The following is a 13,440-nucleotide window of genomic DNA, read 5'->3' on the forward strand; positions in this document are numbered from 1 at the left end:
CATCGCCGAAGTCGAGGATCAGTAGGATAGTCATTTTTACGAGGGTATGTTTTGGCAGCGTGAATGAAGGGGGCTTTGATGTGAAATAGGAAGCTAATTCTAGATTTAATTTTGTATTGGAGATGTTTAATATGAGTCTGGAAGGAGAGTTTACAGTCTAGCCAGACACCTAGGTATTTGTAGTTGTCCACATATTCTAAGTCAGAACCGAAGTAATAGCATTTCTAAGGTATTTGAATATCGCGCCACGGGATTGCACTGGCTGTTGAGTAGGTAGCCCATAGAGGTTAAAGAATTATAGATACACTTCCCCTTAACTTCTATGGGCTAGGCTTGCGTCCCACCCTAGTCAACAGCCAGTGGAATCACGTGGCGCGAAATACAAATACCTCAAAAATGCTAGAACTTCAATTTCTCAAACATATGACTATTTTACACCATTTTAAAGACAAGACTCTCGTTAATCTAACCACATTGTCCGATTTCAAAAAGGCTTTACAGCGAACGCAAAACATTAGATTATGTCAGGAGAGTACCCTGCCAAAAATAATCACACAGCCATTTTCAAAGAACGCATATATGTCACAAAAACCAAAACCACAGCTAAATGCAGCACTAACCTTTGATGATCTTCATCAGATGACACACCTAGGACATTATGTTATACAATACGTGCATGTTTTGTTCAATCAAGTTCATATTTATATCAAAAAACAGCTTTTTACATTAGCATGTGATGTTCAGAACTAGCATACCCACCGCAAACTTCTGGTGAATTTACTAAATTACTCACGATAAACGTTCACAAAATACATAACAATTATTTTAAGAATTATAGATACAGAACTCTTTTACGCAATCGCGGTGTCAGATTTTAAAATAGCTTTTCGGCGAAAGTACATTTTGCAATATTCTGAGTAGATAGCTCGGCCATCACAGGCTAGCTAATTTGACACCCACCAAGTTTGGTGCTCACTAAACTCAGAATTTGTATTAGAAAAATTGGATTACCTTTGCTGTTCTTCGTCAGAATGCACTCCCAGTACTTCTACTTCAACAACAAATGTTGTTTTGGTTCCAGATAATCCATGGTTATATCGAAATAGCTCCATTTTGTTCGTGCGTTCAGGTCACTATCCGAAGGGTGACGCGCGAGCACATTTCGTGACAAAAAAATTCAAAATATTCCATTACCGTACTTCGAAGCATGTCAAACGCTGTTTAAAATCAATTTTTATGCTATTTTTCTCGTAAAATAGCGATAATATTCCAACCGGGCAACGTTGTATTTATTCAAAGGCTGAAAGAAAAAAATTGAAAATTCTCATGAACGCGCATCTCCAGTGTCACTGTCCCCAGCCTGACCTCTCACAAAATCTCCTGCTGTTCTTCGCCCAGAGACAGGAGACACGTCATTCCACTTTCTGGCACCTTCTGAGAGCCAATGGAAGCCTTAGAAAATGTCACGTTACAGCAGAGGATATTTTCAATAGCGATGCAACAGAAGGATAACAAATTGTCAGACAGGGCACTTCCTGTATGGAATCTTCTCAGGTTTTGTTCTGCCATATGAGTTTTGTTATACTCACAGACACCATTCAAACAGTTTTAGAAACTTTAGAGTGTTTTCTATCCAAATCTACTAATTATATGCATATTCTCGTTTCTGGGCAAGAGTAGTAACCAGTTTAATTCGGGTACATTTTTTATCCGGCCGTGCAAATACTGCCCCCTAGCCCCAACAGGTTAATGCAACCGCTGTGTCAGATTTCAAAAAACTTTACAGCAAAAGCACACTTTGCAATAATCTGAGTACAGCGTTCAGACACGAAACCAAACCCGGCATTTTGTAGAGTCAACAAAACTCAGAAATAATATTGTAAATATTCACTTACCTTTGATGAACTTCATCAGAATGCACTCCCAGGAATCCCAGGTCCGCAATAAATATTTGTTTTGTTTGATAAAGTCCATAATTTATGTCCAAATAACTCCTTTTTGTTCGCCCATTCAGTCCACTACTCCAAATGCATGAAGCGTGCGCTAAATGTCACAACGAAAAGTCAAAAAAAGTTATATTTACGTTCATAGAAATATGTCAAACGATGTATAGCATCAATTTTTAGGACATTTTTAACAAATATTCAGTAATATTAAAACCGGACAATTCCAATGTCTTCAGAAAAGAATAGGAACACAGCAAACTCTCACGTGAGCGCGCCTCTGAGCTCATGTCATTTTCTCACTCATCTACTTCCAGGCCCTCTTGTTCGCTCCATATTCACAGTAGAAGCATGAAACAACGTTCTAAAGACTGTTGACATCTAGTGGAAGCCTTAGGAAATGCAAAATGAACCTTAAGTCACTGTATACTGTATAGGCAATCACTTGAAAAACTACAAACCTCAGATTTCCACACTTCCTGGTTGGATTTTTCTCAGGTTTTTGCCTGCCATGTGAGTTCTGTTATACTCACAGACATCATTCAAACCGTTTTAGCACCTTCAGACTGTTTTCTATCCAAATCTACTAATGATATGCATATCCTACCTTCTGAGCCTGAGTAGCAGGCAGTTTAATTTGGGCATGCCTTTCATCCGGACGTCAAAATACTGCCCCCTACCCTAGAGAAGTTAAGGCAGTTCAAAGTTTGGGCAACTAATCTGTTCATTTGGTCCCACGGGGGACCAGTACGGAGAAAGAAATGTATGCATTCACTACTGTAAGTCACTCTGGATAAGAGCGTCTGCTAAATGACTAAAATGTAAATGTAAAATGTTGTTGCATTATGGCATCTATTGAGGATTTTGTCCTATGCTCCTTCTGAAGAGTTGCTTATGCAGTTTACGGAGGAACAGCTTTTGAAGTTGAGTGAGTATTATCATGTTGAGATTAGTGACACACGTCTCAAGGCTACAGTGAGGTCTATTCTGTCAGCTAATTTGCTTTCAGCTGGTATTTTGAAGGCAGAATTGGGTGAACCTAGTCCAGCTCTATTGGATGTACCAATTGTGTCTACTGCTAGTTTGACATTTTAGCAGAAAACAATAGTTAATTATATTGCAGCTAAATCATGACAAAGATCTGGAAAGGTTGAATGAGGATACGGAACAAGCTGAATTGCGGTTGCAACATCAGCGGTTAGAACTTGTCAGAAGGCAAGCTTTCAGGTGAATTCTTTTGAGAATGTCTACTCAAGTTCCTCAATAGGACGCTCTTCCCTTGATCGTTCTCCGCCTTTTGATGTTGCTGGTAATCTCCGGTTGTTGCCTAAATTTACTGAAAAGGATCCTGATCTATTTTTTACGTGATTTGAAAGTGTAGCAGACTCTCGGGCTTGGCCTGATGCAGACTGTACTTTGATGCTACTGTGTGTTTTGACCGGTAGGGCTCAGGAGGCTTACTCATCTCTTAGCCATACAAATAGCGACGATCACACGAAGGTTAAAACTGCTGTCCTGCACGCTTACGAGTTGGACCCTGAAGCGTATCGACACTGTTTCAGAATGCTGAAGAAAGGAGAAAAACAGTCCCATGTTGAGTTTTCATAGGATTTGTTAACTCAATTCAATCGTTGGTGTACTGTGTCAGCAGTTACTAGTTTTGAGGGTTTGTGCAACCTGTTTGTCCCCGAACAATTTAAAGAATCTATCCCTGATCGTCTTGCTACCTATATAAATTAACATAAATTACGGACTGCATCTGAAGCTGCTGTTTTGGCAGATGAGTACAGTTGAAGTCGGAAGTTTACATACACCTTAGCCAAATACATTTAAATTCAGTTTTTCACAAACCCTGACATTTAATCATAGTAAACATTCCCTGTTTTAGGTCAATAAGGATCACCACTTTATTTTAAGAATGTGAAATGTCAGAATAATTGTCACGTCTCTCTACGAGAGGTGGGTGTAGGAGTCAGGCCCAGGAGAAGAGATAAATGCAATCACAAGAGTTTAATGAAGTCCATCAAAAACATACAGGCACAGGACCAAAAATACACAGTCCAAAATAACCAATAGAACGAAATCCTAAGGACATACACCTGAATGAAAAATGATAAACAAAAATAACGTCACCCAATATAAAACAGGGAAACGAAAATAAACCCGCACGAAACAAAGCAGGTAGAGAGAAAATAAATACCCACACTAATCAACCTAAACAAGGAACTGGTGCACAAACAAAACAGACAAGACGAAACGAAAAAGAAAAAAGGATCAGTGGCAGCTAGTAGACCGGCGACGACAACCGCCGACCACCACCCGAACAGGGAGAAGAGCCACCTTTGGTGTAAGTCGTGACAATAATAGTAGAGAGAATGATTTATTTAATATTTTATTTCTTTAATCACGTTTACATACACACAATTATTATTTGGTAGCATTGCCACTAAATTGTTTAACTTGGGTCAAATGTTTCGGGTAGCCTTCCACAAGCTACTTTAAATTTTGGGCAAATTCCTCCCGACAGAGCTGGTGTAACTGAGTGAGGATTGTAGGCCTCCTTGGTTGCACATGCTTTTTCAGTTCTGCCCACAAATTTTCTATAGGATTATGGTGAGGGCTTTGTGATGGCCACTCCAATACCTTGACTTTGTTGTCCTAAGCCATTTTGCCACAACTTTGGAAGTATACTTGGGGTCATTGTCCATTTGGAAGACCCATTTGTGACCAAGCTTTAACTTCCTGACTGATGTCTTGAGATGTTGCTTCAATATATCCACATAAGTTTCCTCCTCATGATGCCATCTATTTTGTGAAGTGCACCAGTTCCTCCAGCAGCAAAGCACTCCCACAACATGATGCTGCCACCCCCGTGCTTCACAGTTGGGATGGTGTCCTTCAGCTTGCAAGCATCCCCCTTTTTCCTCCAAACATAACGATGGTCATTAGGGCCAAACAGTTCTATTGTTGTTTCATCAGACCAGAGGACAATTCTCCAAAAGGTACGATCTTTGTCCCCATGTGCAGTTGCAAACCGTAGTCTGGCTTTTTTATGGCGGTTTTGGAGTAGTGTCTTCTTCCATGCTGAGCGGCCTTTCAGGTTATGTCGATATAGAACTCGTTTTACTGTGGATATAGATGATTTTGTACCTGTTTCCTACAGCATCTTCACAAGGTCATTTGCTGTTGTTCTGGGATTGATTTGCACTTTTCGCACCAAAGTACGTTCATCTCGGCTGCGTGGCCCCATGATGTTTATACAGATGAACGTGGTACCTTCAGACATTTTGAAACTGCTCCCAAGGATGAACCAGATTTGTGGAGGTCTACAATTTTTTTCTGAGGTCTTGGCTGATTTCTTTTGATTTTCCCATGATGTCAAGCAAAGAGTCACTGAGTTTGAAGGTAGGCCTTGAAATACATCCACAGGTACAACACCAATTGACTCAAATTATGTCAATTAGCCAATCAGAAGCTTCTAAAGCCATGACATAATTTTCTGAAATTTTCCAAGTCGCGTAAAGGCACTGTATGTAAACTTCTGACCCACTGGAATTGTGATAATGAATTATAAGTGAAATAATCTGTCTGTAAACAACTGTTAGAAAAATGACTTGTGTCATGCACAAAGTAGATGTCCTAACCGACTTGCCAAAACTATAGTTTGTTAACTAGACATTTGTGGAGTGGTTGAAAAACAAGTTTTAATGACTTCAACCTAGTGTACTGACCCACAATGGCAGTTTTGGAGGATCCCGTATGCGAGATTGAGGGCAGAGGAACAGTTCAAGTGGATTTCGTTCAGCAAATTCCTTTGGTTCTGGTAATGACGTATTTCCATCTAGATCCGAACATGGTTCATGTGGACAGAATGATGTAAGTAAAATCTGTAATTATTGTCAGGGTAAAGGCCACTGGAAGAATGAATGTCCTGTTCTTGGTAAAAAGGCCAGCAGATTGGCCAGCACAAATGTACAACCTGTTGCATTAGCTGGGCCTGTTCCTCATGATAATCCTGTTGCGCAAGCTCAAGAGTTGTCCAAACCTTTTAGTACTGATTATTTGCCATTTGTCACAGAGGGTTGTTTCACTATTGGGAAGTGATGTGCCAGTAAAGATTGTGAGACAATGGTGCCTCTGAATTGTTTGTTTTGGAGTCTGTTCTGCCTTTTTCTTAGGTGTCCTGATTCAAGGGATAGGTTTGAATACATTGTCTGTACCCTTGCACAAAGTCAAACTTATATCTGACCTAGTGCAAGGTGAAGTTTCCCTTGGGGTGTGTCCATTTCTATCCATTAATGGTGTTCATGTGATTTCGGTAACAACTTAGCCTGTAGTCGTGTCTGGCGTGATGTACCTCTGGTGGTTTCTCATACCCCATCCCATGTAGGGATTATTGATGAAAATGTACAGAGATTCCTGGAGGTATTCTCTGCATGCACGACTACAGATCTACCCAGCTATGAATCAGATATTTCCGGTCACAACTTGCAGACTTGTTTACGCTGCTGTGCGTTTTTGTTGCCGTTTTTACTTTGCTACCTGACGGTTTTTACTTTTTCATTACCGTATATTTTTACTTTTTCCCTCACTCAACTTTTTTTTTTTTTTTTTCATTCAACTTTCCTACCCCGGAGGTTTTATCTGGACATGGTTCGTCAGGACTTCAAACAGCCGAAGCTAAGTAACATTAACATGATGCCTTCTAATTGCAGTCGTTGTACTCATAATATACAGGAGAACGATCGCCTTACGGCAAGGATAGCTGTGCTGCAAGCCCAGCTTCAGACGCAATCGTTAGGCAAGGGTAATTTCAGTGTAGGAAAGGATGAAACAGCGTCTGTGCCACCAGCAAGTACAGATAGTAACGTTAGTATAAACCCCCTCTCACAGTCCCCGCAGCCGGACATCTTTCTCATGGTTTCTGGAGGGAAACGCTGTAGGAATGCTCAATCGGTGTCGCTTATTCAGCCGACAGAAACTTTCAACCGGTTCTCCCCGTTAAGCGAGTCGGAGGCAGAGGCCGAGACTTCTCTGGTCTCTGCTCCTCACGTTGTGGGGTCTGAGACGCCGACGGCTCCCACCATTAGCTCTGACAAATTGAAAACCCTAGTCATTGGCGACTCCATTACCCGCAGTATTAGACTTAAAACTAATCATCCAGCGATCATACACTGTTTACCAGGGGGCAGGGCTACCGACGTTAAGGCTAATCTAAAGACGGTGCTGGCTAAAGCTAAAACTGGCGAGTGTAGAGAGTATAGAGATATTGTTATCCACGTCGGCACCAACGATGTTAGGATGAAACAGTCAGAGGTCACCAAGCGCAACATATCTTCAGCATGTAAATCAGCTAGAAAGATGTGTCGGCATCGATTAATTGTCTCTGGCCCCCTCCCAGTTAGGGGGAGTGATGAGCTCTACAGCAGAGTCTCACAACTCAATCGCTGGATGAAAACTGTTTTCTGCCCCTCCCAAAAGATAGAATTTGTAGATAACTGGCCCTCTTTCTGGGATTCACCCACAAACAGGACCAAGCCTGGCCTGCTGAGGAGTGACGGACTCCATCCTAGCTGGAGGGGTGCTCTCATCTTATCTACGAACATAGACAGGGCTCTAACTCCTCTAGCTCCACAATGAAATAGGGTGCAGGCCAGGCAACAGGCTGTTAGCCAGCCTGCCAGCTTAGTGGAGTCTGCCACTAGCACAGTTAGCGTAGTCAGCTCAGCTTTCCCCATTGAGACCGTGTCTGTGCCTCGATCTAGGTTGGGTAAAATTAAAAATGGCAGTGTTCGCTTCAGTAATCTTACTAGTATAAAGACCTCCTCCATTCCTGCCATTATTGAAAGAGATTGTGATACTTCACATCTCAAAATTGGGTTACTTAATGTTAGATCCCTCACTTCCAAGGCAGTTATAGTCAATGAACTAATCACTGATCATAATCTTGATGTGATTGGCCTGACTGAAACATGGCTTAAGCCTGATGAATTTACTGTGCTAAATGAGGCCTCACCCCCTGGTTACACTAGTGACCATACCCCCCGTGCATCCGGCAAAGGCGGAGGTGTTGCTAACATTTACGATAGCAAATTTCAATTTACAAAAAAAAAAAACAATGACGTTTTCGTCTTTTGAGCTTCTAGTCATGAAATCTATGCAGCCTACTCAATCACTTTTTATAGCTACTGTTTACAGGCCTCCTGGGCCATATGCAGTGTTCCTTACTGAGTTCCCTGAATTCCTATCGGATCTTGTAGTCATAGCAGATAATATTCTAATTTTTGGTGACTTTAACATTCACATGGAAAAGTCCACAGACCCACTCCAAAAGGCTTTCGGAGCCATCATCGACTCAGTGGGTTTTGTCCAACATGTCTCTGGACCTACTCACTGCCACAGTCATACTCTGGACCTAGTTTTGTCCCATGGAATAAATGTTGTGGATCTTAATGTTTTTCCTCATAATCCTGGATTATCGGACCACCATTTTATTGCGTTTACAATTGCAACAAATAATCTGCTCAGACCCCAACCAAGGAAGATTAAAAGTCGTGCTATAAATTCTCAGACAACCCAAAGATTCCTTGATGCCCTTCCAGACTCCCTCTGCCTACCCAAGGACGTCAGAGGACAAGAATCAGTTAACCACCTAACCGAGGAACTCAATTTAACCTTGCGCAATACCCTAGATGCAGTTGCACCCCTAAAAATTAAAAACATCTGTCATAAGAAACTAGCTCCCTGGTATACAGAAAATACACGAGCTCTGAAGCAAGCTTCCAGAAAATTGGAACGGAAATGGCGCCACACTAAACTGGAAGTCTTCCGACTAGCTTGGAAAGACAGTACCGTGCAGTATCGAAGAGCCCTCACTGCTGCACGATCATCCTATTTTTCCAACTTAATTGAGGAAAATAAGAACAATCCGAAATTTCTTTTTGACACTGTCGCAAAGCTAACTAAAAAGCAGCATTCGCAAATGGAGGATGGCTTTCACTTCAGCAGTAATAAATTTATGAACTTCTTTGAGGAAAAGATCATGATCATTAGAAAGCAAATTACGGACTCCTCTTTAAATCTGGGTATTCCTCCAGGGCTCCATTGTCCTGAGTCTGCACAACTCTGCCAGGACCTAGGATCAAGGGAGATACTAAAGTGTTTTAGTACTATATCTCTTGACATAATGATGAAAATAATCATGGCCTCCAAACCCTCAAGCTGCATACTGGACCCTATTCCAACTAAACTACTGAAAGAGCTGCTTCCTGTGCTTGGCCCTCCTATGTTGAACATAATAAACGGCTCTCTATCCACCGGATGTGTACCAAGCTCACTAAAAGTGGCAGTAATAAAGCCTCTCTTGAAAAAGCCGAATCTTGACCCAGAAATTATAAAAAACTATCGGCCTATATCGAATCTTCCATTCCTCTCAATTTTAGAAAAAGATGTTGCACAGCAACTCACTGCCTTCGTGAAGACAATGTATACGAAATGCTTCAGTCTGGTTTTAGACCCCATCATAGCACTGAGACTGCACTTGTGAAGGTGGTAAATGACCTTTTAATGACGTCAGACCGAGGCTCTGCATCTGTCCTCATGCTCCTAGATCTTAGTGCCGCTTTTGATACCATCGATCACCACATTCTTTTGGAGAGATTGGAAACCCAAATTGGTCTACATGGACAAGTTCTGGCCTGGTTTAGATCTTATCTGTCGGAAATATATCAGTTTGTCTCTGTGAATGGTTCATCCTCTGACAAATCAATTGTAAATTTCGGTGTTCCTCAAGGTTCCGTTCTAGGACCACTATTGTTTTCACTATATATTTTACCTCTTGGGGATGTCATTCGAAAACATAATGTTAAATTTCACTGCTATGCGGACGACACACAGCTGTACATTTCAATGAAACATGGTGAAGCCCCAAAATTGCCCTCGCTAGAAGCCTGTGTTTCAGACATAAGGAAGTGGATGGCTGCAAATGTTCTACTTTTAAACTCGGACAAAACAGAGATGCTTGTCCTAGGTCCCAAGAAACAAAGAGATCTTCTGTTGAATCTGACAATTAATCTGGATGGTTGTACAGTCGTCTCAAATAAAACTGTGAAGGACCTCGGCGTTACTCTGGACCCTGATCTCTCTTTTGAAGAACATATCAAGACTGCTTCAAGGACAGCTTTTTTCCATCTACGTAACATTGCAAAAATCAGAAACTTTCTGTCCAAAAATGACGCAGAAAAATTAATCCATGCTTTTGTTACTTCTAGGCTCGACTACTGCAATGCTCTACTTTCCGGCTACCCGGATAAAGCACTAAACAAACTTCAGTTAGTGCTAAATACGGCTGCTAGAATCCTGACTAGAACCAAAAAGTTTGATCATATTACTCCAGTGCTAGCCTCCCTACACTGGCTTCCTGTTAAGGCAAGGGCTGATTTCAAGGTTTTACTGCTAACCTACAAAGCATTACATGGGCTTGCTCCTACCTATCTTTCCGATTTGGTCCTGCCGTACATACCTACACGTACGCTACGGTCACAAGACGCAGGCCTCCTAATTGTCCCTAGAATTTCTAAGCAAACGGCTGGAGGTAGGGCTTTCTCCTATAGAGCTCAATTTTTATGGAATGGTCTGCCTACCCATGTGAGAGACGCAGACTCAGTCTCAACCTTTAAGTCTTTACTGAAGACTTATCTCTTCAGTAGGTCCTATGATTAAGTATAGTCTGGCCCAGGAGTGTGAAGGTGAACGGAAAGGCTGGAGCAACGAACCACCCTTGCTGTCTCTGCCTTGTCGGTTCCCCTCTTCCCACTGGGATTCTCTGCCTCTAACCCTTTTACAGGGGCTGAGTCACTGACTTACTGGTGTTCTTCCATGCCGTCCATGGGAGGGGTGCGTCACTTGAGTAGGTTGAGCCACTGACGTGGTCTTCCTGTCTGGGTTGGCGCCCCCACCTTGGGTTGTGCCGTGGCGGAGTTCTTTGTGGGCTATACTCGGCCTTGTCTTCGGACGGTAAGTTGGTGGTTGTAGATATCCCTCTAGTGGTGTGGGGGCTGTGCTTTGGCATAGTGGGTGGGGTTATATCCTGCCTGTTTGGCCCTGTCCGGGGGTATCATCGGATGGGGCCACAGTGTCTTCTGATCCCTCCTGTCTCAGCCTCCAGTATTTATGCTGCAGTAGTTTATGTGTCGGGGGGCTAGGGTCAGTCTGTTACATCTGGAGTATTCTCTTGTCTTATCCGGTGTCCTGTGTGAATGTAAATATGCTCTCTCTAATTCTCTCTTTCTCTCTTTCTTTCTTTCTCTCGGAGGACCTGAGCCCTAGGACCATGCCTCAGGACTACCTGGCATGATGACTCCTTGCTGTCCCCAGTCCACCTGGCCATGCTGCTGCTCCAGTTTCAACTGTTCTGCCTGCGGCTACGGAACCCTGACCTGTTCACCGGACGTGCTTGTTGCACCCTCGACAACTACTATGATTATTATTATTTGACCATGCTGGTCATTTACGAACATTTTAACATCTTGACCATGTTCTGTTATAATATCCACCCGGCACAGCCAGAAGAGGACTGGCCACCCCTCATAGCCTGGTTCCTCTCTAGGTTTCTTCCTAGGTTTTTGGCCTTTCTCAGGAGTTTTTCCTAGGGAGTTTTTCCCAGCCACCGTGCTTCTTTCACATGCATTGCTTGCTGTTTGGGGTTTTAGGCTGGGTTTCTGTACAGCACTTTGAGATTTCAGCTGATGTACGAAGGGCTATATAAATACATTTGATTTGATTTGATTTGATTTGATTTGACTCGTGCTATGAGCCGTGCTGACACTACGGTCAAAACGGAATATACACAACACATAACCGAACAGTTAGGCAAAGGTAAATAATTGAATGGATTATCTATGTTCAGTAGTGATCTTGTGATGGAGCAGTCTGCTGATCCTACCTTAAGGTTTATTTGATCAAGTACTTCTGGTTGAGGTAAGGAGTGCTGCCCAGGGTTGCAACGTTCAAGATCAGTTGTTGATGAGGAAATGGACACCTCACAGCAAAAGTTGTGGGTGATGCTATTGTTCAGATCGCGTTCCTTCTAAGCTTTGTGATCTAGTTTGAAAACATCTCATGGCGTTTCTGATCACTTAGGGGTAAGTAAAACCTATGATCGAATTGTGCATCATTTTTATTGGCCTCGTTTAAAGACATTTCCGCTTACATCAAAACATGCCATGTTTGTCAGCTGACTGGGAAGTCTAATCAGACGTTAAGGCCCGTCCCGCTACAACCTATTACTGTTACAGGCAAGCCATTTGAGCATTTGCTTATTGTGTTGGCCCCTACCCCGTTCTAAAGCTGGTAGCACCTACATGTTAACTGTGATGTGTCAAGCTACGAGATCCTGCAGCCGATCCACTTCACAACATTACCACTAAATATGTTGTGAAGGCTTTGTCACCTTTCATCTACATTTTTGGAATACCTCAGTTGATTCAGAGCCATCAGGGTTCCAACTTCACATCGCACATAGTTTTACAAGTCTTGTGCCAACTGTGTTTAAAACATAATCAGGCCAGTGCTTATCATGTGCAGAGTCAAGGGGCCCTTGAGTGTTTATCAGACTTTGATCAGACTTTACGTGCGTACTGCACTGAATTAAAACGTGACTGCGAAGAGAGGTTACGCTGGTTGCTACTCACTGTTAAAGATGTATCAAGAGAGCACTGGTTTTAGTCCTAATGACCTTGTTTTTGGTCATACTGTGCATGGTCCTCTTGCTGTATTAAAGGAGGATTGGAAGGTGGTTGATCCTCCCCCAAATTTGTTGTCATATGTAGCTTGTGAAATGGCAAAAAAAACTAGCTTCCTCTCAGGTGAGGATGAAAAGGTTGTTTGACCGGCGAGCTGAGCCGCGACAATTTAGTCCAGAGGACCAGGTTCTGGCTCTGCTGCCTATTGTTGGTTCTCCTTTTCAGGCCAAAGTCAGCTGCCCATACACTGTGGTTTGCCAATTGTCTGATCTGAACTCTCTGACTGCTACCCCTGAGCGCAGAAAGGCGAATCAGCTCTGCCATGTCAATTTGTTAAGCCCCATTATACTCGTTTGTCTTCTGAATTGACCAAAGCAGAGCTATGTGCTAAAACTGACGTGGTTAGTCCTGTTCTTTTGGTGGAATCCGTTGATCTGAGGTCAGCCACTTCACCTTCACATGCAGTGTGATGAACAGGGGGGGCCGGGCCCTGATGGTGGTATTTTGCAGGGTAGGTTGAATTCAGAGTCCCTTGCAAACTTGGAGAGTTTGTTGGGTCACCTGTCTGATTGTCAAGCAGAGTTAACTGATTTGATCACTGATTTTCAGTCTTGTTTTGCTGACACATAGATATGGTAGGAGAAAACCCAAAGCATAACCAACCTGAATATTATTTTCTTTGAGAGCCCATGTTCTTACAATGGAAAGCATAGGGGCATATCCAATTCCAGCTCCCACAAGGTGCCAACAGTCTT

This window comes from Salmo trutta, chromosome 19 (genome assembly GCF_901001165.1).
Source record: "Salmo trutta chromosome 19, fSalTru1.1, whole genome shotgun sequence".
In the NCBI taxonomy this organism is placed as follows: Eukaryota; Metazoa; Chordata; class Actinopteri; order Salmoniformes; family Salmonidae; genus Salmo; species Salmo trutta.